Source organism: Camelus bactrianus, chromosome 25 (assembly GCF_048773025.1).
Source record: "Camelus bactrianus isolate YW-2024 breed Bactrian camel chromosome 25, ASM4877302v1, whole genome shotgun sequence".
Taxonomy (NCBI): domain Eukaryota; kingdom Metazoa; phylum Chordata; class Mammalia; order Artiodactyla; family Camelidae; genus Camelus; species Camelus bactrianus.
In genome coordinates this window covers 8,966,529-8,994,420 of record NC_133563.1, presented here as the reverse complement: position 1 = coordinate 8,994,420, position 27,892 = coordinate 8,966,529, and the positions used below count along the sequence as shown (strand labels likewise).

Genomic DNA, 27,892 nt, shown 5'->3' with positions numbered 1-27,892 from the left:
AGAGGCACATTTACTTTTGTTTCACCCTTACCCTGAGAGTTTTACCTGTGTTAGTGAGGGGAGGAGCAGACCCTAGGCTTTGATTCTGTCCTCCTTGTCCTCAGAAGCCCTCTGAACCAAAGTTCAAGTTTGCCCTAATTGACAAATGTCCTTAAACAGCTTTAAGGTGACACAACTTTCAGAGACTTTTTCTTCTCTCTGATTTTGGACTTTAACTTCTTACTATCTTGCCAGATCTTTGATGCTTATAAGAAGTTATAATTTTTTTTTAAGTTAGTGTTTTTGGTTGTTTCTAGTAGGAAGTTGGTCTGATTTGTATCCTTCCTTATTCCTGGAGATGGAAGCCCTTCCCTCATCTTCCTAGGCTTGTTTGTTTTTTTTTTAATTGGTATATTTTATTCTTACTCACTTTTTTGTTTTTTGTTTGTTTTTGTTTGTTTTGGGGGGGAGTAATTAAGTTTGTTTGTTTGTTTGTTTTAACAGAGGCACTGGGGATGGAACCCAAGACCTTGTGTATGTTACTTGCTCTCTACCACTGAGCTGTACCCTCCCTGCTTCTTAGGCTTGGTTAAACTATATGCTTAGAAACTAAAAATCAACATGATCTACTCTAAGCAAATTAACATATGAAAAAGCAAGCATATTTTTTAAGTCTCCTATACTTCAGGAAAAGAATCATTGCAAGGTTCCCTTCAATAGAAGACAAAAACTGAATTCCATACAAATTTTCAGGAACACATCTGAAATTTTCTAAGAAATGTTTTCCAAAAAAACAAAAATTAAGTAATTTTCTAACCACTACTAGATTATTTTAAAATTGTAATAGTTTATCCAGAAATTACTTTTCCAGCAAACTCGACCACCCAAGAATCCAAGAGTAAAAGTAAATAAAATGACTCTACATAGTCCAATTAGATGGCAAAAGGGTTGTCACATTATTTAATGTACTTTATTCATCAGAAAGTCTTAAAGGCCTCATTCAGAGTTGATTAACTCTTATTTTATACACAGTTCAAAGAAACCTCACTCTGGTTTTTCTAGCCCACAAATCCTTAGGAAGAACAACTTGAAAGAAAACACGCATTTTGAAAAGCAGGCTTATTGTAAGAGCCAGGAATGGTTTCTGACAATTCCACGAGTGGAGGGTAGACTGGACTGTAAAAGCCTGTCCAAAAAGGTCAAGAAGAGGCATGAAGCAGACATTTAGCCTAACGTTCTACAGAAGCCCGTGGGAGGCTCGTTGCACCATCCCCAGCTTAGTGGACGAACATCTACGCTCGTGGTGCTGACCCTGCAGCAACATCCAGAGATGCGGTGTCTTCAGTACATCTTCTCTATTTATTAAACTAAAAATTACTTCTATGGTAATTTTTTTCATGTTTAGAGAATCTCACTCACCAGCAGGGTCTGATAAATAAGCATTTCTATATGATAGCCTCTTAAAATCTAATTTCCCTCTAAGACTGAGTTCAGAAAATTCAGAGCTTATGAATACCCTCCATGTACCTTTAAGTCCTTTAACTTTCAGTCTAGCAGTTGAAAGAAGAGGTGTTTTTCTCAGTGTCACTGAGCTCTGAAATAGAAACTTAAGAGAAATCAACTAGAATGGCCACGTTTGAGAGAAAGAGTCAAAATGGAGGGGGTTGGCTTTACTCCAGAGCAGCCTCACCTTGGGCAGGTTACATAGGTTCACAAAAGAGAACTTCATAGGTGCAAAATGGAACTGCCAAGATCTTTAAGTGGTAGGTAGTTACCAGGGTTCAAAGGGTGCATGGGGAAGGAGAGGTAAAGGAAGTGGGAGGAAAGAAAACGCTCCCCAGACATCCCACCACGAACAATGCCCTCTCTGCCTCCTGATGAAACTTAGAAGACACGGCTCTCAACGTCACACATTGATTTTGGATCCCACTGAAAGGCGGGCCTGTTTCTGTGGTACAGGAGAATCATTGCTTGAGAAGTTTCAGGCTTTGCTGATCCCACGAGAGGAAATGCTGAGTTTTAGTATCATTCTCATTATTACATCACTAGTATCATTCTAGAGTCTCATGAGCCGGAAAACACAGACACCTGCTTATTGCAAGATGCTGGCTTCTCTGTATCCTTCCAGTGTAATTCCCTGTACCTTCCCTTTAGTATTTATCCTATCAACTTAACTTTTTCAGTGCTTAATTTGTATTTGTGGGTTATTTTCTTTTTTTTTTTTTGAATTCTGTAAGTGGAGCTAAGAACTGAACTATAGTGGGAGCAAAGGACTTCTGTCCTGTTTAAAACTGGCAAATAGGTTTCATTTTGCAAGACAATTCTGGTTGGTTGGGTGGAAAGCCATATTTTGAAGAATATCAAAACTGCTTCCAGGTTCAGGAGGAAAGAGCTCTGAGATCCATGAGTAATGTCTGCTCCAGCACAGGACTGGGACTACAGTGTGCCTGTCAGATATTTGTTATCCCTGGCTTAGTTCAACAAATATTCATTGACTGCCTAGTATATGCCAAGTAGTGTGCAAAGTGCAGGCTCTTTGTTTATTGGTTTTGTATTGTTTTTGTTTTAAATAAAGAAGACATTGTTCCTTTATTTATCGTGATAAATGGCAGACACATGAAAATTTAGCGCAGAATAGTAATGAAAGCATATCAAGGTCCAGGGAGTCAGAGAGAAAGAAATGGGGTGAGCACATCAGGGAAGGAAGGGGTCTGGGAGAAGGAGACACATCAGCAATTTCAGAAGGCTGGATGGGCTCAGCTTTGGTCTGAATCCCCCGCTTCCTACCTCAACCACTTGCAAATGGCAGAGCACCACTATATGACCAGTTTCTGGACAGATTTCCTGTAAGCATTCTAATAAGTAGCCCATATAACTTTTCTCTCCATCGTGTACAGCCTTCATCTCATTATCAGTGAATCCCAGCTGAATGCCACAAGGGGATGGACTGCCGCCCTGTGAGCTTCTGAAGGAGCCAAGGTAGGACCACACAGAAAGCGCACCAATGGATTTAGGCTTTCAAAGCACACATGCTAACAGTGACAGGAGTGGCCCATAACCAAGAACAGTTATTTCTAAAAGGCATAAGCTTTGTGAGGAGTGTCCGGATGGTCAAAATCCAGAGTAATCCAAGGCTGATTAAAAATGCTAAGTAAAAAGGGTATTTATAAGCTATGTTTGGAACAAAACAAGCAGCCATGTAAGAATGATCAATTTGGGGGAGAGTATAATGCTAACATATATAAGAAAATTATAAGAAAAAATCATAATTACCAAATTACTTCCCATTATTTTCCTCTGCATAAGGTGTTTCTCACAGGTGGTGCATCAAACTCACCTAGAGTGTTTGTAAAAATATACACTCCCAGGCCCCATTTTGGATCTACTAAGCCTAAATCTCTGGAAGAAGGTTGGAGATATGCATTTTTAATTTTTAAAATATTTTTTAATTTAACTATTTTATTTTGGCCGGAGTTGGGGAGGTAATTAGGCTTATTTATTTTTAGTTCAGGTACTGGGAATTGAACCCAGGACCTCATGCATGCTAAGCACGCGCTCTACCACTGAGCTCTACCCTCTCCTCGGAGATGTACATTTTTAATAGCTCTCCCTCCTCCAAGTGATTCAGCTGTATCCTAAAGATTTAAAACCACTACTCTTAAAGACAGAAAGACAATGGCTATAAGAAAATAAAGTCCAAGATAAACAAGAAGGCGGTGAGAGTACCAGCTGCTTCAAATGAGTTTAATTCTGCAAATCCTATGAAATACATCCAGGATAATTTTGCAGATGTGATCATACAAACATCAACATCAATCTTTAAGAAATCATGGGAATGGCCCAATTGCTGGAAACCTGGAGATAGGCAAATACTGGCTACCACTGCAAGGCAGAGAGGAGGATTCAATAAAATAGGGAATTGTCAGTTTTACATGGATTCCTAGCAAAACTTTGGAAAGAGTTAGCAAACAGTGTTCGTAAGCACTTAAAAATGGAATGTTGATCATTAACAGTCAGCCTGGAGTCACCACAGGTATATTTATATGTGTCTTTTATTTTAAGCTGCATCAAACCCCTTGTTGAAAATGGTCAAGTAATAAATAAAAAACAACACATACTAAGCTGATATCTTTTTTTTTTTTTTGATAAGTCTGCTAGCACAGCAGAATGATGAAGTTATTTTATGTTGAGTTTTTCTTGGGCTTTTAACAAACTGTGTCATGATATGTATTGAACAAGTTGGAGAAATCTGAGGCAATTGATAAACTAACGATTTATATTTCAGAGCCTACTTTATGTCAGGAACTCTACTAAGTGTTTTGTGAGTACTAATTCATTGAATTTACCCATCCTTATAAAGTAACAACAATTGTCCCGTTTTACAGATGAGGAAACTAAGCAGAAATTTATCAGATTAACTTGCCCGGGGTCATATAGTAAGGATGTAGTGGAGCTAGGGTTGAGAGGTCTACCAGCAGCACTCAGTTTCAGCTGGATGGAGTCAGAGCTGGGTAAAATGTCACATCCAGACAGAGCTGATCTGTGGTTCATGCCAACCTGAAGGAATCACTAACGGCTGGTGGGTCTATAAAATCATCCCAGAACTGCACAACACTTTTATTAGTGGTTTGGATAACAATATAGAGGTTGGGCTTATCAAATTTACAGATGGCAGAAAGCTAGAGGGAGGGATAGCTAAAACTGTAAATGAGAAAATCAATATCCAGAATGATCTTCGCAAATGAGAATAACAGACCAGAGCCAAAAAGATAAAATTTTTGAAGACCCATGGTAAAAATCCTGTACCCTGATTACACAAGTAAATACAATTAGGAACACCCAGCTTAAGTGCGTAAGACAAACTGTAGAAACCTGGGAGATTAATTAGATGTATTGATACAGTCAGCCTCCTATAGATTGGTTCAAGATGATAAATATGTGACAACAACAAAATGACTTCATGTAGTTCTTTGTCTGACTGGCTCCCCGACCCACACCCCTCCAAAGCTGAAGCTACCATATTTCACCTAATTTGAGATGCCATTGATTGCAGGATGCACAGTGGCTTAGTACCACTGGCAGTGGGGGAAGGAAAGCCATCAATTAAACTAGGACACAATGCTTTTGTATCACTTAGCATTTTTATTTTATAATGATCAAAAGACCTTTTTACACTTCACCAGCCCCTTGAGGAAGACACAGTGGCTGTTGCAGCTCCTGACCTTCAGCTGTTTGCTTTGTGCGGGAACAAGTTGGTCAGGAAGTTTTTAAGGATTCTGGAAGGACACCCTCGGAGCCAGAGAGGCAGATTCACTGAATTAGTCCCACTAACCAGAGCCCCCTGCGGAAGGAGTGGGCATCTTCATCAGAGGCACAAAAGAAAAGAACCTCAAAGTGAAAGGACTTGCTCTTCTAGCAAGACTCTGAGAATTACTTCAAGAAAAATACCGCATGCTGAAGGTTCTAGGACTTAGGACCGCTTCCAGATGAGAGGCCGGAAGTGATCATTGATTTGCACAGCTCTTCTGAGATTGTTCAACAGATTACTTCTATCAATATAGAGCCAGGGGTATAGGTTGAAGTCACTATTGCTGATGCTTAAATCAGCTATTTTAATAAACTGATTACAAGTTGCTAAAAAAAGATTTAATAGACACAGGTTTTTATCACATCAATTGTGCATGATGCAAAAGGAAAAGATAAAAGAAAGAAATAGGTTAAGGAATTCCCTAGAATTCTCATTCAGAGTCAAACTTCTGAAATACATTTCACTTCAGAGTGGAGTCTACACGTCCTGTTCTTCCAAACACAGTCGTCCTCTGTGCCACCAGGGTGTCAGTTGTGCAGGATTTCTTTAAACAGATCTTTCAAGGATTTTTTTCCCAAGGAATGCCTCTACCCCTTACCCCCAAGTTTTAATGCAGGTCCTTTCTTGATCTTTTCAGAAGGTGTCAACAGAAGATTCCAGAAAATAACCAAGACTTCCTGAAATGGTCTTAAATTGTTTGTTGAGTGAAAAGTTGATGAGTTGCTGCTGTCCATTTATACCATTAGAAATATAAAGCAAGTTGGCACACGTGCAGGCAGCCACCACTACATATTGTCTGTCACCTGGCCAACAGCAATTATAAGACACCATTGATCAGAAGAGGCATCCTGATTTCAGAAATGTTAAATGTGAAAAGATCTGTATCCGAGAATCGATAAAATTCAGTAATTATGCTCTGCTTGCAGGCTGAACCCAATCCAAACTTTGGAATCTACGTTGCCCCATGACAGGGGAGGTTTAAGAGACTCTTACATCCAAGGATTTAATACTCACAATTCCATCTAGTCTGGTGTAATGTAATCGAGTCATCCATAGTTTCGCTAAGAGAAGAACCTGAATCCTTAGTTCCCAAGTTGGGACATGAGTCAGTTACCCAGCTGGAGAGTGACTTTGGCTAACTGACATATCGTAGCCCACCTCAGTGCATCTTCCTGGTCCTTTACATCTCATGGAATGGTCAGTAGTCATCACATACTCAACAACAATCTTTCCTAAATAGCAGTCATGAGGTTGGGGATTTCTAAACAACATAGGATGACTCTCTTCTAAGTTTTATAGAGAAGAGCATAAAAATTGAACTCGGGCCAACTTGGGTTCTATTCTGACACTTACTATATGTATGATCTTGGCTGAGTTTGCCTTGCTAAACTTTAGTGTCCTTTTTGGTAAAATGGAGGTTGTCATAATTATTATTATGAAATATGAAATAAGGTAATGTGCTTAAAATGCTAAACACCATGCCTGGCACATACAGTAAATGAACAATAAATAGTACGCCAGAGATGGGTTTCAGATGGATCAAAGATTAAATGTAAAAAGTGAAATAATAAAAATAGTTGAAGATGACATGGGAGATTATTTTTAGAACATCAGAATGGAGAAGGCTTTTCTTAGTGATACATGTGAGGAAGAAGGAGGAGGAGAAGAAAAAAAGCCCAGAGTGAAAAGATTGATACATTTGACTACTTAAAACAAAACTTCTCCATGGTCGTTGAAAAATGCCATAAGGTAAATAAACAAATGACAAACTGGAAAGAGTAATTGTACCATATAACCCAAAGGGTTAATTTCATTAATAGACAAATATCTTCTAGAAATCAACAAGGAAAAGACCCATAAACTAATCGAAAGTTTTGCAAAGGATGTTTAAAAGAAATACAACTTGCTCTTAAACAGATAAAAGATGTTTAACATCACTCGTAGTAAAGTTGAGTAGACAAGTCAAAACTACAATAAGCCGCTTGTTTTCTGCCTCCTTCCTTAGATGCTCTGCCTGCCTATCTGCCGGGACCTCTGTCCGCTAAGTGCAGGGTCTTCCTCACACTGCCTCTCTTCACCTTGGGCTCCCTGTCTTGCCTTCTTCTAGGAACCCCCACTGGATGTAAGCCCATCAAAAAACTGCCCCTCCGCTGGCCCCAGGATTTCCCAGTAGCTTCCAGGTTCTGATGATTTTAGACTGGCTCCTCCCAGGGGGACTGAGCTCTGCTGAGGACAGAGCTTTAAAATGTTTCATTTTGTTTTTCTATAGTCCTAGGTTCATATCCAGGGAGCAATATTCTGCACTGATCAACTCACTGTAGAGTGAAATCTTCTGTTCCTGAGATAAAGGGCTATGAGTTCACAGGAGGGCAGCCACCAGGGTGATATATATTGAAACCACGTCATTCGGGAAACAGCTGAAAGAATTGAGGATGTTAGGGTTATAGGGAAACTACTCGAAGGAAACAGATGTCCTCCAACAGGTGGAGGGCGGTCTGTCCTGGGAGAGGGAGTTAGGCTTGCCGGGGACAGCTGGGTACAGCTGGGTAGAGCTACTGAAGGCAGAACTCAGGACAGAGGGTACAAGTCACCGGGAGAAGATCTGATAAACTTCAGAACGATCAGAGCTCATCAAAAATGGAATGAGTGCCTTTTAGGGAATAACTTCTCTGTAGCTGGACAGATTTGAGCAAATCGTGGATGAAAGACTGAGGGAGAAATCCTTCTCAGAGAGGTTACCACTGGCCGACCTAAGATCCTTCTCTTTCTCTCTGTCTCTGTCTCTGTCTCTCTCTCACACACATACACACAGACCTCTTTTACCTCTCCCTTCTGTACTTTATTTTTTATTTAAAAATTTTTCTCCTTACCTTATATCAACACCTAACTTCCTCTAGATTTTACTTTTTAATCATGTTTATTGTCAGCCTCCAGCTACCAGAAGGGAACTTCCTGGAGATGAGGGATTTGTTCGTCTGTTGCCATCCCATCACTCAGGACACACTTGGCACGTAGTAGGCATTTATTGCTGAATGAATACATGATAAGGGTTTTTCATTATCTCTGTGTCCTTTCCCGCTCTAGAATCTGAGGATGTTACAAGCCCTACAAAGCGGGCCCTGTGTCTCCTGACACTTGGAGCTACTCTTGGCTAGAGAGGAGCATTGCTGAGAAAACCATTAAGGCCACATGTGCAAATTTCTAAGCAGGTGCAGAATGTGTGTCAGTGCGGAGCAGGGCCTGACATGTGGCTGCTGGTGGTGAGGGAGGAAGGCCTCAGTGAGAAGGAGAGTCTGGGACATGAGCCACAGAGAGGAGGGCAAGGTTTCAGGTGGGACTTTCCGCCTTCAAGCAAGTTACTTAATATCTCTGAAGCTCAATCTCCTCATTTATACAAACCTTGCAGGATTGTTGTGAAAAGGAAATGTGAATCACTGGGCCCAGGGCCAGTCACAGAAGTTTGTTGTTCAGAAAGTGTTTGCTCCCCTTTTGGGGATGATTGTTGTGCTATTTAACTTGAGTTTTGACTGGGTGAGACTTTATAGAGATGTGTGAAAAGGAGTTGTAAACTAGAGGTCAGGGCCTCTGAAAAGGCTTGGATGCAGGAACACAAAAATTATGCTGAAGTACAGAGCTCCTAAGCAGGGAGTCTAGATCTAAACTGCCTGGATTCAGATCTTGGCTTTCGCGTACTAACTGGGTGACCTCGAGCAAGTTAGTTGACCTCTCTGTCTGTGCCTCAATGTCCTCATCTGTAAAATGGGGTTAATATTCGTACCTATGCTCTAGGTTATTGTGAGGATTAAATGAATTACCATACATGAAGCATTTAGAACAGTAACTAGCACAATGTGATCATTCTGTGCATGCCAGCTATTGGGATTATCATGTATTTGGAAGAAAGTCTACCACAGATCCACTTGGTTGAAGGGTGGGAGGGAGCCCTGAGGAAGCGGGGTGAAACCAGACAGGAGCGGCACACCCGTGTGAGCCCGGCCCCCTGGCTTCCTGGGTCACCTTAGTACACTGCCTTGTATTATCATGTAGGTTTTATATTTTGCGCCTCCCCCCGCCCCCCGACTCAATTGTGAATTCACTGAGGAAGGAAAGAAACTACTTGCTAATCCAGTCCCTTTGTGCTGTGCTCCGTCATGAATGTGAGGAGGACATGAGTGGCTGGGGGGGGGGGGTAAGGACAGCTTCAGAATCAGGTGGTCCTGCATTTTAATCCCAGCTCTCCCACTTCCTAGATATAGAACCTTGAGGGAGCTGCTTAACCTCAGGAGACCTCAGTTTCATCGGCTATAAAATGGGGACAATATTACCACCTACTGGATAGGGCTGTTGTGAAGACTGAGATAATGCATGAAAAGTATTTAGCACAGAGCCCATGGCCATAAAAAACACTCAGTAATTGATAGCTTTGTGCTTGAGGCAGAAGAGAGCACTGCCGAGAAGTGATCCTATCAGAATTGCAGGCTGTAGTTTGCAGTGGATTGGAGCAGAGAGCAAGGTGAGGCACCGGCTGCAGTGGTCCATCTTTGAAGCGATAAGGACTGTCAGCCTACCCTGTTCAGCCCCGCCCTCCATCCTCAAGGTGGAAGCACTGGTGATTGAATTCCATGAAGATGACAGTCTGTGTCAGTAACAAAATGAGAAGTACTTACTGGGCATCGTATCAGTATCAATTTCCTGGCTGTGATATTGTGCTCCAGTAATGCAAGATGTTACTGCTGAGGGAAGCTGCATGAAGGGGAAATGGGATGTCTTTAAATTATTTCTTATAACTGCATGTAAATTTGTAATTATCTCAAAATAAAAATCATTTACAAATAATTACCTAAACTAACTCACTTTTCATGACCCCCCCCTTTTAAGGCCTTCTTTCTCCCTAACTCCCTTTCCACAGGTCTTGCTAATATCCCTGTGTCCTGCTCCCAACAACACTTACACTGAATATCTACACCCCATCAAAAAACGTGGTGAGAAAAGAACAACAATAATGGATTATAACTGAGTGTTTATGTGCCAGATAGGTTCAAAGCATCTTCTATATGTTAGCTCTTTTTATCTTTACAAAAATCCTTGAGGTTTTTATAACCCTGATTTCACAAATGAGAAAAATCAGGCTTTGAGAAATGAAATAACTTGTTCAAGGTCACATAGCAGAGCCAAGACTCCAAACTTGCTGGGCTCCAAAACCTCCCTGGCCACTACTTGTAGACCTCGTTAAATCTGAGAGTGCAGTTATTAGAAACACCATTTTAAATGATTACCACATTAAGTTTAGTGAACATCCATCATCTCATAGAGATGCAAAATGAAAGGAAAAGAAAGGAATTTTTTCCTTGTGATGAGGATTCTCAGGATTTACTTTCTTAACAACTTTCATATGTAACACACAGCACTGTTAATTATATTAATCATGTTATACGTTACATCCTTAGTAATTATTTATCTTATAACTGGAAGTTTGTACCATCATTTCATGACGTATGTAAGTCAAATCATTATGCTGTATACCTTAAACTTATACAGTGCTGTATTCAATTATATCTTCCAGTAAATATGGAAGAAAAAACGATTTTTTTCTTTTTTTAATTGAAGTATAGTTGATTTACAATGTTGTGTTAGTTTCAGGTGTACAGCATAGTGATTCCATTATGTGTATGTGTGTGTGTGTATATATATATATATATATATATATATATATATATATATATATATATATATTCTTTTTCAGATTCTTTTCCATTATAGGTAATTATAAGATAATGAATATAGTTCCCTGTGCTATACAGTAGGTCCTTGTTGTTTATCTGTTTTATATATACTAGTGTGTATCTGCTAATCCTAAACTCTTAATTTATCCCTCCTCCCCCTCCTATCCCCTTCAGTAATCATAAATTTGTTTTCTATGTCTGTGAGTCCGTTTCTGTTTTGTAAGTTCATTCGTATCATTTGGAAAAAAGAAACACTTTAAAATGTATTTTTTGATAACCGTGGTGTTTCCTTTCTCTGTGCTTGGTGAGTTCTGTAGACAAGTCCCCAGGAACCATACAACAATAAGGAATGGCAAACTCAATCCCTCACCTCTGTCAAGGCTTCACCCAGATGTCTCCTTGACCACAAGGCCTTCTCTGACTTCCATGTTAAATGTTGGCAAACCCCCTACACACACCTACCCTTGCTAGGTGACCAGTTGTCCTGGTTTGCCGACACCTGAGGGAGTTCTCAGAGTAAAAGGATTTTCAGTTTTAAAATCAGGACAGTCCCTAGTAAACCCAAGGAGCTGGTCACCCAGCCCTGCTCATTCAACCTTACCTCCTTTCCCAGCAAGCCAGGAAGATGTCTACGGGTAAATATTCCAAGTAGAGGCCATACCAAGTACAAAGCCCTGAGGCAAAACATGCTTTGTAAGAAAAAGAAAGAGCAAGGAGGCCAGTGTAGCTGGAGTGGGGTAAACAGGAATGAGCCTGGTAGGCAGTCAACACAGAGAGCTGGAGGAGGGGCCAGATTGAGTAGTATCTCGTAGTCTTGGTGACGGCTTTGGATTTTACTTTAAGTGGGAATGGAAGCCATTGGAGTGTTTGAGTAAAGAAGTAACATGACCAAACTTACCCATGGAGTTCTGGGGATGAAAACTTGATTAGATTGGGTGTAAAGGAGAATGGGCTAAAGGCAGTGTGGTGTCCTGGATCGGTGCAAACAGAAAAAGTACACTAGTGGAAAAACTGGTGAAACCCTAATAGAATCTGGAGTGTAACAAGTAGGAATGTACCAATGTTAGTTTCTTGACATTGACAAGTATATAAACTAATCCATAGTAATCCAAAATGTTAGCATTAGGAGTAACTGGGTAAGAGATACATGAGAACTCTATTATCTTTGCAACTTTTCTGTAAATCTGAAATTATCCCAAAACAAAAAGTTGAGAGAGAGAAATGAGAGAAGATTAAAAGGAACTAGCAAATACAGACAACCGTCTTCTCTCAAGATAGAGCAGTTTATCTGTGCATGAGTTTTGGGCTCTGCTGAAATTCTGCCCCTAAAACTTTCAGCTCTTTGGCAAAGACTCTTTTTACCTGCTCTAAAGCAAATACTCCTATAAAAGATAATCCATTCATATTTATTAGTCATTTACACCTTAGTTTATCGCTGCTTTTCTGAGAGCAAGTGGGGCAAGAAGGCAGGAAGTCAGGGTTTGCTTCCTTCGTAATTGATTCTAGGACTAGACTTCTTGAGTGAGGTTCCTTATGGATGTTTAGCTTTTACTTTCATTCTTTGCATTGCACAGGTGTAAACTCACATTGTTCTTAGGCCTGCTTTTTTTCCTCTTTCTTTATTATGTTTTTTAATGGTTGCTTACAAAATTAGCAAAAATTGGAGCAGAAACTTGTTTTCTCCTTTGGTTGCAAATGGTTTTAGGAAGTTGCATTTTTACAACTGCTTTGCTTCTGGCAGTAACCCAAGGGTAATCCACTACAGAAAACCGTATCTAAAACCCCCAGATGGCACATCCTAGGCAGAGGAGGGTGGCAGGGATGGCAGTCTCTCTGAAAATTACACATTCTTGCCTTATCTCACTGGCACAGAACCTTGAACTTTTTGCTTCTCATGTTATTAGGTTGAGAGTATTAGATTCCTAGGAGTGGGAGCGAACCCATAACAAGATGAGAAAATCTTATATTTAAAAAGACTGTTTTATTGCATCCTTTTTTTCTGAGCCAAATACCATATGGGGAACTTTATAGCCCATTAATTATAAATGTTTGATGAATAAAGCAATACATACATTTTTTAATAAACCATATTTTATATAAGAAACTTCAATGTTACAAAACAAAACTTCGGCTTTTTGAGGATGAATGTATACTTCAAACATTTTTATTTCATCAAAAGCAAAAACTTTAACTTCCAAAAGTAGAGAGAAATAGATGCTAGCCAATTAGTAACTGCAGTTTCTATTAAACTTTAGAATATAATTGAGTTCATTATTACCCATGAAATCCTTAGCTCCAGAAAATGTGCATTGTTGTTTTTTATTAGAAAAAAATCCAACCGTAGTATCCTTTTTAATTTTATAATAGGTCCTTCTTGATCTTTATACTCCAAAGTTCTCCTCAGTTTACGAGGCCCTCAGAAACTTCAAGGCCAATTTATAGAAAAATGAGAACATGTCCAAGACCTCATTAGGAGAAACACAAAACCTTTTAATTTGATTGGATGGTCAGCCTAAAAACACAGTGGCAGTGGAACCAAAGATCCTTGTTTTATCTGCAATTCAAAATGCTGTGACTTTACCTGGAAAGGAGAGAGAACCCTTAGCTCACCCTTGCATGGTGATCAGAATGCTCCTTTGGTTTGGGTGGTTGGGAAGGGCCCTTCTGGGAAATTGACATTTAAGCTGAGACTGAGGTTAGTGCCAACTTCATGGGGGCATGACCTGTGTGGCCACACGGGGCCCCACACTCAGCGGGGCCTGTGCTTAGTTTAATGCTCTGCTGTCACCATCTTGAAATTCATAGTAATTTTGGAATAAGAGGTCCTGATTTTCATTTTTCACTGGGCTCTGCAAATTATGTAAGCAGTTCTGCCTGGGAGAGAATAGTGCTTTGTGGAATATTTGTTGAATAGATGATAGGAAGGAACTAGCTGTGGAAAGAACCTGCAGGTGGATGTACGAGGCAGAAGGACCAAGAAACCTTGCAGTGGGGAGGAGCTTGGCATGCATGAGCTGGGCCACCATGCCACACATTTTTGGGGCCATCATTCACCCTGCAGCATACCAAATGTCCCTCCCAGACTTACACAGTGCACAACCTGCACATCTGTACATGGTGGTCTTGAGTGTGAGAAACAGGAAAGCCAGTGTGGATAGATCATTACAAGGTAGACGAGAGCCAGTGTAGACAGATAATTACAAAGCGGAGGAGAGTGGTAGAGTCAGGCACAAATGGGAGAATCAAGCAGGGTCCAGATCACAGAGGGCCTCAGACCACGGTGGTAAGCTTGGGTTTTATTCTGAGATGAGATGGAACACAAATGAATTTTAAGTATATGAGTGACATGATGCAGTGTTCTTACAGTCATCACAATTTACAGTTATCACAAGATGACTTCAGCTTCAGTGTGGAAAATGGATGAAGGGGTCAGAATGAAAGCAGGGAGACTGACCCATAGCCCAGGTTAGTGAATGTGTCGTGATAGCTTGGACTTTGGTGGGAGCAGCAGAAAGTAAAGCAGGAGCTGATGAGGTACATGTTTTAGAACCAGTAGGCATATTTACACCTGGTTTCTGCTGGCAACAACTAACCTGGTTTGTTCTACATCATAGGAAATCACTGCATTCTCAAGGTCATACAACATGTCAGAGTTGACAGAGTCCTGTCTGACTCACCTTCTATGAGAATGCACAGCTGCATCACAGTCATGGGTTTATGAAGTCATGCTCATATATGATACAAGGAACCTGGAATTTGTGAGTATATTTATCTTTGGTTATCAAGAGTCTCTTTCGTATCAATAGGAAATGAAACCATGGGGGAAAAAACGATCTATCTAAAGTACTCAAGACAAGAACTGCTGTATCATAATGACTGTGTTCCCATAGTGATCTCACAAGATATGCAAAAACCTGGGGCCACTTCGCAGTCAGCACACAGATATGGATTGATAATGAGCCCGTTGGTGTGGTGGGAATCTGCCTGTACCTGCAAAGTCCTTCCAACAGGCAAAAACATTCACCAGTACCAGGATGTGGAAAGCTGCCATATATTCAGCTGCCTTGAAAGTACCCTGGTGCACAACTGTCAAAGATTTAGGAATGTAGGGAAAAAAACAAACAAACTGAGGACTTTGGAGATAAGCCACTTTGTATGGTGCCAAGTCCATGATCAACCTCCAGACCGAGAGGCAGCCTAGAGAATAAGGTCACATTGCTGGGATTTGTCTTTGACCCAGGTGTCCAGCATCTTCAGCAAGTCAAGCTGTTTGCACTTTAAAATGTGTGGGAGGTGGGATCAGCAGTGCAGTGGATTTGAGTCCTGCTTTTTAGTCATCAGGTGTCTCTTTCCGGCACTGGGCTGACACAGCACGGTGGGTAAGGGTGGGACAACAACTGCTTCACATTGCTCTGAAGCTGGGTGCAGGGTGAGGAATGCCGCAGGGACAAGGGCAACGTGACTGTGGAGTTCTTGGGAGGAACGGGAGGCCCATAAACCAACCCAGTGTCACAATTAGACTCATGGTGGGTCAGCGCAAGCAAATGGGAAGCAGAAAGAACCATGACAATTTTGGAAACCAGAGCTACAGATGGATAGAGAAAACAGCTTTATACCCCAGCTCAGTGTCGGGGAGGATGCCGAGGTCTCCTGCACAGACATGGTGTCAGGAGGAGAGCAGCCATGGCTGCCTTGGCACCTTCTTATGGGAAGACTAGAGCCAGAAGGCGTGGCTGGTTCTGGCTGCACTGCCTACTAGCTGTGGAACCTTGGGTATGTCCCTTAAGTTGTCTGAGTCACAGTTTTTCTCATTTGTTACCAAAGACCACTTCTGAGAATTTGTCCTATGTCACCACTGCAGCATTTGACACTGGTACCCACCCTGATCTTTAATGCCCTCTTTCCTCCATTGACTTCTCTGATCACCTGGTCTTGGCCCTAATCCCACTCTACCACTCTTCATGTGCTTCTCTTCCAGCATTCACCTTAAATGCCAGGGTTCCCCCACACTGACCCCTCTTCCCATGTCATACTCGAAGCAATCCTGTTCACACTCAAGCTCTGATCACCATGGTGTTTACCAGCCTCTATTTCCAGCACCAGTCTTTCTCAGGGTCCTCGGACAAGTATTTCCAACTGCCTAAAAATTTGTATATTTCTACCTGGATATTCCTCAGTCAACTCAAATACATTATGTCTAGGGTCAAAGATCATATTCTCCTCTCTTTTCTTTTCCCCTAGAATCTCTATCCCTGGTAACATCACCATCCACTCACCTAGAAACCTAGGAGCTGTCACTTCTTCCTCTGCCTCACTGTGGGATGAAAACAAAATCTACATCCCTTCCTCTCCAATATATGCCCACTACTTTAGTTCTGCCCCTCACTTTTTTGCCTGTCCCATTGCAGTAGTGACAGGGGCTATTAATTTTATGCCAGTATTCACTACTTGATTTTTCTTTTAGTATAGAAACCAAAGCTTTAGCTGGACTCAGGCTACCCAGTTAGAGACTACATTTCCCAAGGTTCCTCATAGCTAGGTGGCCATGTGACCACATGACCACATGACTAGGTGTCAGCCAATAGAATGTCAGAAGAAGTGAGGCATTCACCTTGCAGGCATTTTCTTTGAAAAGGAAATGATTTGCCCACTTTTTGCTTTCTTTCCACCTTTCCACCTGCTCATCCCACAGTTTTGACCTGAGAGATGAGGAAAAAATCCTAGGTGAGTGTTTCTCAAATTTGAGTGTGCCTCAGAATCACCTGGAAGGCTTGTTAAAACAGGCTGCTGAGCCCCAGCATATGCATGTGTAACAGAGTTCCCAGGTGACACTGATGCTGCTGGTCCAGGGACTACGCTTGAAGGACCACTGTCTTGGGGGAGAGTAGATTAACAGCAAAATTAAAAGGAGCCTCCGTCCTCAGGTGGTCTCCTGGAGTAGTGCCACCTCTGGGGCCCCAGACCACTCATTTTTAGACTGTTACATGGGAAAGAAAGAAACCCTCCTGCTTGGGTCTTACTTTAAGTCTCTGTGTTACAGAAGCTTGGCCTATACCTGAATGATGCACCCTGTAGCCCATCCTTATGATTCAGCTTACACAGTATTTTCAAACCTCTGATCTGACATGGCATTCCCCTGCTATAAATTCCTCAAATCTTGCCTTTTCCCTAGCACAGCTTAACTCAACTAGGATTTGCTGGCAAGTGATGAGACCTGGGACGTTGTGAGAAAGGGGCAGGGTTCCGGGCGAGCCAGGAGTTGGGCGTGAGCCTCATATTCCTCAGGCCACAGTGAGGGATTTTCAAAATCGAAGTACTCTGAGGGCAAAAGCAGACAGTGACTATCTTGTCAAGGCAGACAGCAATATTAACTAGCATCCTTGGGGTTGTATGCTGGGCATATAATCCCCCAATTGCCCTGCAGCGGATCTGCTACTACTGTTTCCCTTTTGTCAGTGAAGGGGTCAGAGCCCCTCCAGCGGAGGACAGCTGTCAGCCCAGCTGTAGAGACCCGCCTCACCCAAGGTCATGCCCTGCCTGGGCACCTGGCACCTGGGCAAGGTGAGGAATAAAGGCCTGGCCATTTCAGCCTGACACAGGGCAACATGACTGGCCATCTTCACTCTAGAGCTGCCTGGCAGGCTGGCTTTTTTTCCACCACTCTTTGATTTCCTACTCTGCCCAACCCTGTTTCCTCCCTCTTCCTAACCATTTGATTTCTTTTTTCCTGTGGGGGGAGTGGTGGTAATTGGGTTTATTTATGTATTTAATGGAGGTACTGGGGATTGAACCCGAGACTTCATGCATGCTAAGCACGCCCTCTACCACTTGACCTATGCCCTCCCCCCACCATTTGATTTCTAATAGCCATTTTGCACCCCCAAGTCCATCTCAGTGTCTGCCTCCAGAAAACCCCACCAGCGACACTGCCTGAAGTCACGGAGCTGGTAGGTGGTAGTGGTGAGGCTGGGCTTCTGACACTGGCAGTCTACCTACAGTCAGAATTCCATGGCAGGTTGCAAAACCTACTCGTGGGATAAATTCACATTCCTTAGAGTGGCATTCAAAATATAACTTGATTCCAGTTTTCTTCCCTCATCTTACTTGGCACACACCCCATCACAGGCCCTATTCCATTGCCATGTCAAGCATTTGCTCAAGTAGTATTTTGACCAGAATGCTCTCCCCCACAAAATGAGATCCTTCCAAGTCTAGTTCAGGCATCTTCTTGTCTGTGAGGCCTCTCCAAGACCCCCAGAAAGTAAAAAACAGCATAGGGTAGTAACTGCGGCCTGGGAGTCCATCAGGCCGCGTTTGAATTCCAGCTCTGTGCCATGGCTGCGCGCCCTAGAGAGAATTCTGTAACTCCTTCTCGTATCCATAATACAAGGCTAATAATAACTACCTTGCTGGGCTGTACATTAAATAAAATCTTCTCCTCAACCTTGAACAGGCATAGAGATGTCCTGAACATCTTGTTAAAATGCTGATTCAGAATCAGTGGGTCTGGGGTGGGGCCTGAGAGGCTGTCTGTCTAACAGGCACCCAGAGGATGTAGATGTTGGTGGTCCCCAGCCTGGTACCTGGCGCTTAGTAGATGCTCAGTGATGTTTGCTTTTCCCCACCCCCGGCTTTACTCCTTCCTCTTGGTGCCTATAACATTTTGTTCCTACCACTTGCCTAATGCTCACCACACAGACTTTTAATTAGTTGCTCTATCTGTGTCTCCCACCAGACGGTGAGCAATTTGAGGAGAGAAACTGTGTTATCTTGCTCTCAGTATCACCAGTACCCAGCCTAGGGCCAGGTATATAAAAAGGAATCAATCAATGTTTGATGAAGTAAGCCTATAAAATGGAAATGGAAATACCAGCCCTGTCTGTGTCAACAAGTTGTTGTAATGAGCAAATGCAATAATTTGAGAAAGCGTGGAAACATGTAGCGGGTGGTACAAATACAAAGTATTATTATCCTCCAGCTTTCCACTCTGCACCGGTTCGGATTTATGCAGTTGAAGCACGTTTACTTGTGGTGGTTGCTCAGACTCTGATGATAATAAAACTCCGATTCATCGGTGGTTTAAAAAGAAACCAAGTTCTCTTTGGGATAATAACTGTGGCACTCTGCCTGTGGTAAGAAACTAATGATAATGATGCAAATGGAAAGGGCATATGTTTCAATCAATCAGTCAAGTAGCAGGCATTGAGTACATCTCTCCAGGTGGCACTGGGCTGTCTTATCTACCTTCTCCAAATGAGCAGGTGATAACCAGCCTTATCATCTCCTGCCAGTGTGAAGGTGGGGAGATTCACACAGGGAGGGCAGGCTCAGAAGCAGGGTAGGTGTGAGAGCAGTTCAGAAAGCAGCTCAGAGGCAGGCTTGAGACCAGGGAGAAAACACATGTGTTCCTCTTGGGCGGGGTTGGGGGTGGGGTGGCTGGGCGATGTTGGGGGTTTGATCTAAGCAGTTATACATGGTGAGTGGGCATGACTCAGCCTGTGTCATAGCAGAGGGTCCCAGGAGTTTGGAGGGGGGCCTCAAAACTAGCCACCTGGAATTCGTTCCTGGGAAGAAAAATCACGGGGTTGGGGGGAGGAGCTCATGCAGTGATTCACCTGAAATGCATTCAGGTATGTTCTCCTTTTGTGTTGCAAAAGGTGATGTCAGGCAGGCTGTGGTGGTCGGTGGATGGTGGTACGAGGGGGCTAAGACAAGTCATTGAGAAGACCCTGCTTCATCCTTAGGGACCTCTGGACAAGTGTAAGATTCTGGCTGGGGGATTTGGGCCGGGGGCAAAAGGTTCATATAAAGGCAAAATTCGTAAAATATATCAACCTAGGGACCTTCAGCAAGGCATGGCTGATGTGACAGTTTTGTGTAGTTCAAGAATAAGTGGCTACAACCAATAAAATAATATTTTAAAATAATTCTGATGATAAGGATGTAATGTTCATGGCAAATTTTTCAAAAAGCGAAATACAAGCCATATATTAAGAATGTGCAAAATTAGTTGAATACATGTGTATATTGTTCACAAAAATATTAATTCTGATTATACTTGGGGGATTTTAATTTCTATGTTTGTTTTTTCTGTATTTTTTCTAATTGATATGTATTATTTTATTACCTGGGAAATGTTTTCCTTAAAAAAAGAGAAAAGGTTAGAAGTAAATGAACCTATAGATTAATAGTAATTATCTGTGAGTTATGGGCTGATTCATTTTTCTATTTCTTAATTTTACTTTTTGTATATTCTACACAAATACATGTTGCTTTCATAATTAAAAATTTAAAGTTTTCTTACGGTATATAATAGCAGTAGGAAATAAGGAAAAGTTCATGGTTGCACAGGTCCAAACCTCAAAATGATCCCTGATTCCTTTCCCTTTTATCTCCTGCGCCTAATTTATCAGCAAGCTGTGTTAAGTCTGTCTACAAAACATACTCAGAATCTTGTAATTTCTCTTTCTCCATATCTATCTCCACCTTGATTTAAGCCTATCACCTGAATTATACAGCAATAACCTCCTGATTTCTCTGATTACATTCTCTGCTCTATATAATCTCTTCTCCACATCATAACCAAGGACAGCTTTTGACTCACAAATAGGATCATGTCTATCCTCTGCCTAGAACCTTCAATGGCTCCCCATTGCCCTTACAATAAAATCCAGACTCCTCCCCCAGTTGGAGCCCATCTCTCCAGCCTCCTCTTCTCCACCTCTTCCCCTTCATCACTGCACTCTACTCACATTGTTCTTTCTGCTTCACAGCTTAGGAGAGCTTGCCTTTGCAGTTCTCTCTTCCTTAGAATGCTCACCCCACAGATCTTCAAATGCTACTTCTTTCTTCTCTTTCAGGTCTCAGCTTAAACATCACCACCTCAGAGAGGCCTTGCATGTCTACCTTCCTCTAAAGCAGCCTGCCTGTCCTCCCCAGCTTATCACTCCAGTGGTGTTTGCATGACACCCCATATTTTCTAACTGCTTGCACCAGAAAGTAAAGAGGAGTAGTCTTGTCCTTATTCACCCTCTGTGTTCCTAAAAGCCTAGAACAGAGCCCAGCATGTAGGACATGCCCGCTATTTTAGGGTAGAGTTTAGGGGAAAGGTGACTAATGGAATTCCAAGTCTAGGTTCATCAAGGCAAGGCAAAGCACGGTTCTTTTCTCTGGCCAGTTCTGAGGCTTCATGGAAAACGGGAACTTTGGGGATGTTCACAAGCCCCACAGAGTGGCCACAACCTACCTTTTTGGCCATCTTTTCCAGTAATTCCAGACACTTTTTTTAAAAAATTGAAGTATAATTGATTCACAATGTTGTGTTAGTTTCTGGTGTACAGCATAGTGATTCAGTTATACATATGTATTCTTTTTCATAGTCTTTTTCTTATAGGTTATTAAAAGATACTGAATATAGTTCCCTATGCTGTACATTAGGACCTTATTGCTTATCTATTTTATATATAGTAGTTTGTATCTGCTAATCCCAAATTCCTAATTTATCCATCCCCCCTTTCCTCTTTGGCAACCATAAGTTTGTTTTCTATGTCTGTGAGTCTATCTGTTTTATAAATAAGTGCATAGATTCCACATGTAAGTGATATCATATGATATTTGTCTTTCTATGTCTGACTTAGTTCACTTAGTATGTTAATTTCTGTGTACATCAATGTTGCTGCAAAGGGCATTATTTCATTCTTTTTTATGGCTGAGTAGTATTCTATTGTGTGTATATCTACCACAACTTCTTTAATCATTTGTTAATGACATTTAGGTTGCTTCCATGTCTTGGCTATTGTAAGTAGTGTTGCTGAACATTGGGGTGCATGCATCTTTTCAAATTAGAGTTTTCTCCAAATATATTCCCAGGAGTGAGATTGCTGGATCCTATGGTAACTGTATTTTTAGTTTTTTAAGGAATCTCCATACTGTTTTCTATAGTGGCTGCACCAAACTACATCCCACTAGCAGTGTAGGAGGGCTCCCTTTTCTCCACACCCTCTCCAGCATTTATCGTTTGTGGACTTCTGGGTGGTGTGAGGTGATACCTCATAGTTTTGATTTGCATTTCTCTGATAATTAGAGATATTGAGCATTGTTTCATGTGCCTATTGGCCATTTGTATTTCCAGACACTTTTCTCAAAAACCCTTCCCCACAGTATCCTTCCTCTCTTTTTCCCATCGCTAAATTCCTGCCTGCCCCTGTCACCAGCCTGATGTCTAGCCCAGCTGCAGGAGAGAAGCTCTATAACAACCATATCAGCCCTTCTGACGCTAATTCTCAGAACACTCAGGGTTCCTAGAGACAGATTCCTTCCTCGCCCCACCTTGCCCTACCGCTCCGCACGGGCGCGCTGTGGTGGGAGAGACGCTTGGGCAGAGCATGCTGTGGGGTCTCTGACTCCCAGCCGAAGCCTGCAAGCTTTGGGTGGTAGAGCAGAGACACACATGGCACCTGGCTCTTCTCCAGGGAACTGCGCTCGAGGAGAACTAGTCCAGCAGAAGTCCTGCCTTCGGGGAGTTAGCTGACTACTTTACATCTGGTAAGTCAGTTTATGCCCTTCTGTAGAGGTGTGATTTTAAATGTGCTTGATTCAGTAATGTATGTACATATGCCCCGGACGGTCCCCTGGGTCCCTTCTAGATGCAGCCACTACTAGCCTCTGATAGATGGGCATCTAATTCATGGGTTTTAGATAAGATTACCGGTTAAGAAACTTAAGGACAGCAAATATTTTCTCCAGCCCTTCCCATATTTATGACAATCACAAAGATACTCAGTAATGAGTATCAGACACAAAATCAGGAGACCATTTGCTGATTTCTAATTCAGATTCTTACCAGGCTGTCACCTGACTCTCCAAGGCCCCGGGTGGGCCTGTGCTGTTTACTGTAGTTGGACAGATTTCCAGAGAAACTAGAAAGTCTGGAATCTAGGACGAGCCCTACACCCAGGCAGATAACCCCCCGGTGCTGACGTCTGAGATGGCAGGGTTCACTGTCCCCCGGTGCGGCCCACCTGGGCCCGCTGTGGCAGCCACAGCTCCCTCTCCTCCACTCCGAGCAGCATGGCACGATGTGGGGTTGTGCAAGAAATGGGTGCTAAACAGGCCTGGATTCAACACCCACGTCTGCTTCCTGTGAACTGTGTGACCTGGATCTCCCTGAGGCTCTTTCCTCTCGTTTAAAATCAGAACAGCATCTACCCCTCACAGGGCTGTTGTGAGGATGAAATGAAATGATATGTGCAAATGACTCTCATCAAGTAGCCCTTCCCTAGTTTGTTAAATAACTTAGGATCCGCTGAAAATCCAGGAGTGTGTTCTGTGACCGGCCCATCTGCCTCCACGTAGCATCAGCATCTGCTGGTCTCCAGGGATGTGTCTCAGTCTTCCTGTTTGGAGCCGGAACCTCCACAGCTGATCCCATCTCATCCCTCACCCTGTCTCCTCCGGGATCTGCTTCCGTCATTGACGGTTTGTCTCCTATATCTTAAGTGTTTCTGGTCCGCTGGCTCTTTGTTCTCAGTCTTGCTCAAGCCTTTTGTGCTAAAACAGAAAGCCCATCAGTGAATCTTTTGTCCTCCACTACCTCCCGCTCTTTTGCCTTCTCTTTCAACAAGTTTGTTTTCTGACTATGAAAAATCTTAATAAGCAAACTTGAAGAAGAGCCTGGGTGGCCGGTCAGATCCCTCTGGCTGGAACAGAACTTCTAAGATCTGCTCAAGGCTGCAGGCTGAGCAGGCATCCGTCCTCCTCACAGAGCTGGCTTCCATGGTGATGGTAAATGAGGAAGCCTTTGGATCCCAGCCGAGGCCTGGAGCAGGGTGAGGAGGACCAAACAGTGATGAAGGGAAGCAACCCGGTTCCTCCTTATCCTTCCCTGCTCTTAAGAGATTCCGGGTGAAAGACCAGCCTTCCTCCAGCGAAGTCATACACACCACTTTAACTGAGTTCAAATTTGCCCAGGAGGGGGCAGCCTAGGGTGCCCCCTTCCCCCGGAAGTTAGAGGAGCACACGTTAAATAAGTCCCAAGTCACATCCTCAGTGAAACAAGCCTCGGTCCCATGGCAATGATGGGGAATCTGATACTCCGTAATGTGCTGACTCTCTAGACCCTGAAACTGGGGGGCCTGGGCAAAGTGTGAGGAAATCAGAGCAGGGGCACTAACTAAAGGGAAAGGGGCTCAGAAAAGTGGGCTGATTCTGAGGGTCGACAGATGGTCTTCCTCTCGTTCCTGCTGTACTGCATCCCTGAGAGCCGTAGTCTCTTCTGCAGAGCCCCCTAGGTTGCTGCTCCCCCGTGAGACAGATGTCTGTTGGTATGGGAGACCGGAATCCATCATCCACTGGAGGAGGGACACAAAAGATGGAGGTTAGAGCTGTCTGGTGACAGTGGAGTGATGTTGGGGAAAGAGAACAGCCCTGAATCCTCTACCAGTATTAGCCTCAGGGGTTCTTCCTCTCTACGTTAACTATCTTGCTCCCAACCGCCTGGCTCCTAGGCTAGATGGAGAGCAGAAAGAAAAGGGGGCCCGTCGAAATGGCTGTGGTCCACACCAGCAACTCAGGGTGGAGAAGCACAGCAAGGCTTATGAAAGAATGATCCACACTCACCGTCTTCCCCTCCTCCCCTCCTCCCCTCCCATTCACTCCTGCCGCCTCCCTGGAAACACCCTTCCCAGAGCTACTGAAGATTCCCTTTGCATAGAATCCAGTGGATACTTTTAAGCCTTTATTTCTTAGATCTCTCTTGGGAGTTGCCACTCCTCCTCCCTGAAACCGTTCCCTTGGCTCCAGAAACTCTCCCATCCTGCTTCTCGTCTCTGGGATCAGGACTTTAGTTCCTCTGTGTGGTTCTTCCTCTGCCTGCCCCCTAAAAGTTGCTGCCCAGGGATTTTTCCCTTGGATCATAGTCCCTCTCTGTCCTCCCTGGGCAATTTCATCCAGTCTCAGACTTTGACTACCACATCTACGTGGAGACCTTCCACATTTTTACATCTAGACTTCTCTGAGCACCCAGAAACTTGTCTTACTAAATGCTGAACATCTCCACTTGGAGATCCACAGAGAACTCAAAGTTAATAATCTTTTTATTTTCACTCCTTTCCTAAGGACAATGATATTGGAGTATGTGAGACCAGCGCCTTCTTTCCCTGCAGAGAGACCTACCCATAGAGACGAATGACAGTCAGAATGATGGAAGCCAAATGAATCCAACAACTCACAGAATCGGGCTAAAAAAGTCTGATGCCTCTATCTCCACACCAGGAAAGGGCTTGCCAATGGGACTGTGATGTTAGAAGTCTGTTAACTAATGTCCCCTCTTCCCGGGCCAAAGCCTGGCCAGTTGCTGCCAGTGCTAATCTGTGTCCTCCCCTTTTACTTCCCTGGCTGACCAACCCCTCCCCCCCCCCCCCCCCCCCGCCCCCGGTCTGGGCACTTCTCTCATTAATCCTTTAGTGAAGTCACCGCAGAAGCCTGTTAGCTGAGGCCATCCTCTGGGCTTTGGCTTTGATCCTTTGAGTGTGGATTTTATAGTTTTAGAACTCAACCTTATGTCCAGGTTCTTGTTGGAGGCCTCCCTGTAACAGCCAAATAGATACTAGAAATGTAACATTCATCTGTCATTGTCACAAACAGATGGCCAGAGCCTCACAGGAGAAGTGGGGTGAGGGGCTAGGGGGGGAATGGGGAGAGGTTTAAGGATCGAGTTCCCTCTCCCACCTTCATTCCAGCACAATTTCCAAAAGCAGCAGCCTTTTAAACATTTTCTTTAGAGTGAGACGTTGCCTCTACAGTTGTTAACATTGTGGTGAAAAGACTATAGAGGAAGTGATAGAACACGGTGCTCAGACCTCAGGACCTACAGAGAAGAGAGGCTAAGGGCGGCAGTGGTTTTCCTGTGCTTTCCCAGCTCCGGCCCCATCCCGCCATCCACCTAGGGTGGTGGTTCTCAAGTGCAGCCCCCGAACCGGCCACAGCTGCATCACCTGGGAGCTTGTTAGAAATGCAGGTTCTCAGGCCCCACCCCTGACCTACTGAACCAGAAACTCTAGGAGTCTGGCTAGTAATCTCTGTTTTAACAAGCCCTCAGGGTGAGTGTGATGTGCAAGAAAATCTGACATCTTGTGACCTGCAGCCCACACAGGGGTCACCCATATCCAGGCAGACCTACTTCCTGGATGGATTCCCCCGGACACTGAGGAGTGGCTTTACCTGGGCCAGTCTCAGGGTCCCTGTCTGATGTCTTTTCTTCTCTGGGTCTAGCACACTGAAGGTGTTTAATACGTGGCTAGTGAACTAAAATGAATTGCATAAACTGAATTACACACATTGAGATAATAAGTTTGTTTATTCCTTAGGTCTCTATGATTTGGCAATACCTATGATCTCCTCTCTGTCATATCATTTCTTTCTATTTTCCCCCAAGGCCCACTTCCCCATTCCCCATCTCCCTGACTAATATACCAAGCTGCCAGAGGGCCTGTGGTGCACAAGTCTGTTCTTTTCTAAATTCAGCCCCTCAGAAACATTCACGCTGTTTTAGGTTTCACTGCTGGTGTAACTTCAGCTATAGGATTCCACCTGAAAGTCCCAGCATACCACGCTCAATATGGCGGCCCCATGCTCACCATGGCTTTCATTCCTGCCTGCCCACCCTGCCCCCAACATCTGACCGCATTCCTTCTGTGAGTGGTCTCAACATTCTCTCACACTTTGGTTCCACCTCCTACTCTTACTGGTGTCCCCCAGTCGCTCCTCCATCGGTTGTATGCACTCTGTTGCAGTCAACACCACAGTAGCTAACATCGTAACTCCTGGACAATTGTGGTTGGCACCCAATTGTTCAAGTCTCTCCTAGCTCTGGTCTAACCACAGCTCATCACTGTCAGATTAATTTTCATAAGACACCGCTGTGGTCCTGACAGGAAGAGGGACTCTGGAGAACATTCTGTCATGAACAGACACATCCCTGTTCCTGAAGGCAGAGTTCCTGTCACCAGGGAGTTTGCACAGGTCCCTCCCTGTAGAGTCCATCTACCTACCTTGTCCTTGTCCTCGAGCTTGGCTCCTCTCTCTCCCCATTTACTCTCATTTTTTCCCCTTTCCTCTCAGACTGCCCTCTGGAACTCAGTTTATTCCTCATCACGTCAAGCCATGTGGTTCCTCACTTCTTCCTGCCATCCCCTCAGGACTACGTTTTGACCATCAAAATGGCCTGACAAAGTGGTTTGCCAAGTCCAGTTCTTTAGCTAGAGACACTTCTTTCTCCTAAAAGACATTCTGTTAACTGCTTTTAATCTTAACAATCTATTTTTTTCTCCCCACTACAGGGTAATGAAGGATGCGAGAGATTCAGACTACACTACATTATCAATATGACCAGGCCGAGTCCAGCCTGTAGGCAGAATTCAGGGCCTCCAGAGGCTTCCCGAGCGCCCTGGAAACCTGAGAGGAAAGGAGCCACCCTTTCAGGAGGTGGCGGGAAGAAAGTGCAGAACTGAAATGTAGCTGACTACACTTCCACTGAGAAAGCTGACCACCTCCTTTCTTTTGGATGCCCCAGGAGAAAAGGCAAGAATTGAGGACCCAGAGGCCAAGAGACACTCTGCCCACAGGGAAACCTCCTAACCAAAAAGGTAAGCCCAGACATGTCTCGGGAAGGTGTTCCTTGATTTGCTTGGGGTAACATAACTGTTTTCTTACTGAAAATGTAACTCTTAATCCTGGGAAGATTTAGAACTAAATAGAGATAATGAAGGAAACCTCATGGTGTCATATTTTTCTATTAAGAAATCAATATATTTGGTGTTTTAAATGCTTCTAATGTTTGATGTTTTAAACACTTCTGATTTTTAATAAAGTATCTGAAAATTAA

At 43.3% G+C, this 27,892-nt stretch overlaps 1 long non-coding RNA gene across 1 annotated transcript; it reads left to right on the top strand.

Annotated features, from left to right (window-relative positions):
• The first annotated feature begins 378 nt into the window (after positions 1-378).
• Positions 379-27,892, top strand: LOC141574997 (uncharacterized). The gene is made up of 4 exons (XR_012502205.1): positions 379-2,958; positions 14,625-14,768; positions 22,482-22,554; positions 27,348-27,892. It is a non-coding gene; the product is annotated as an uncharacterized LOC141574997 (long non-coding RNA).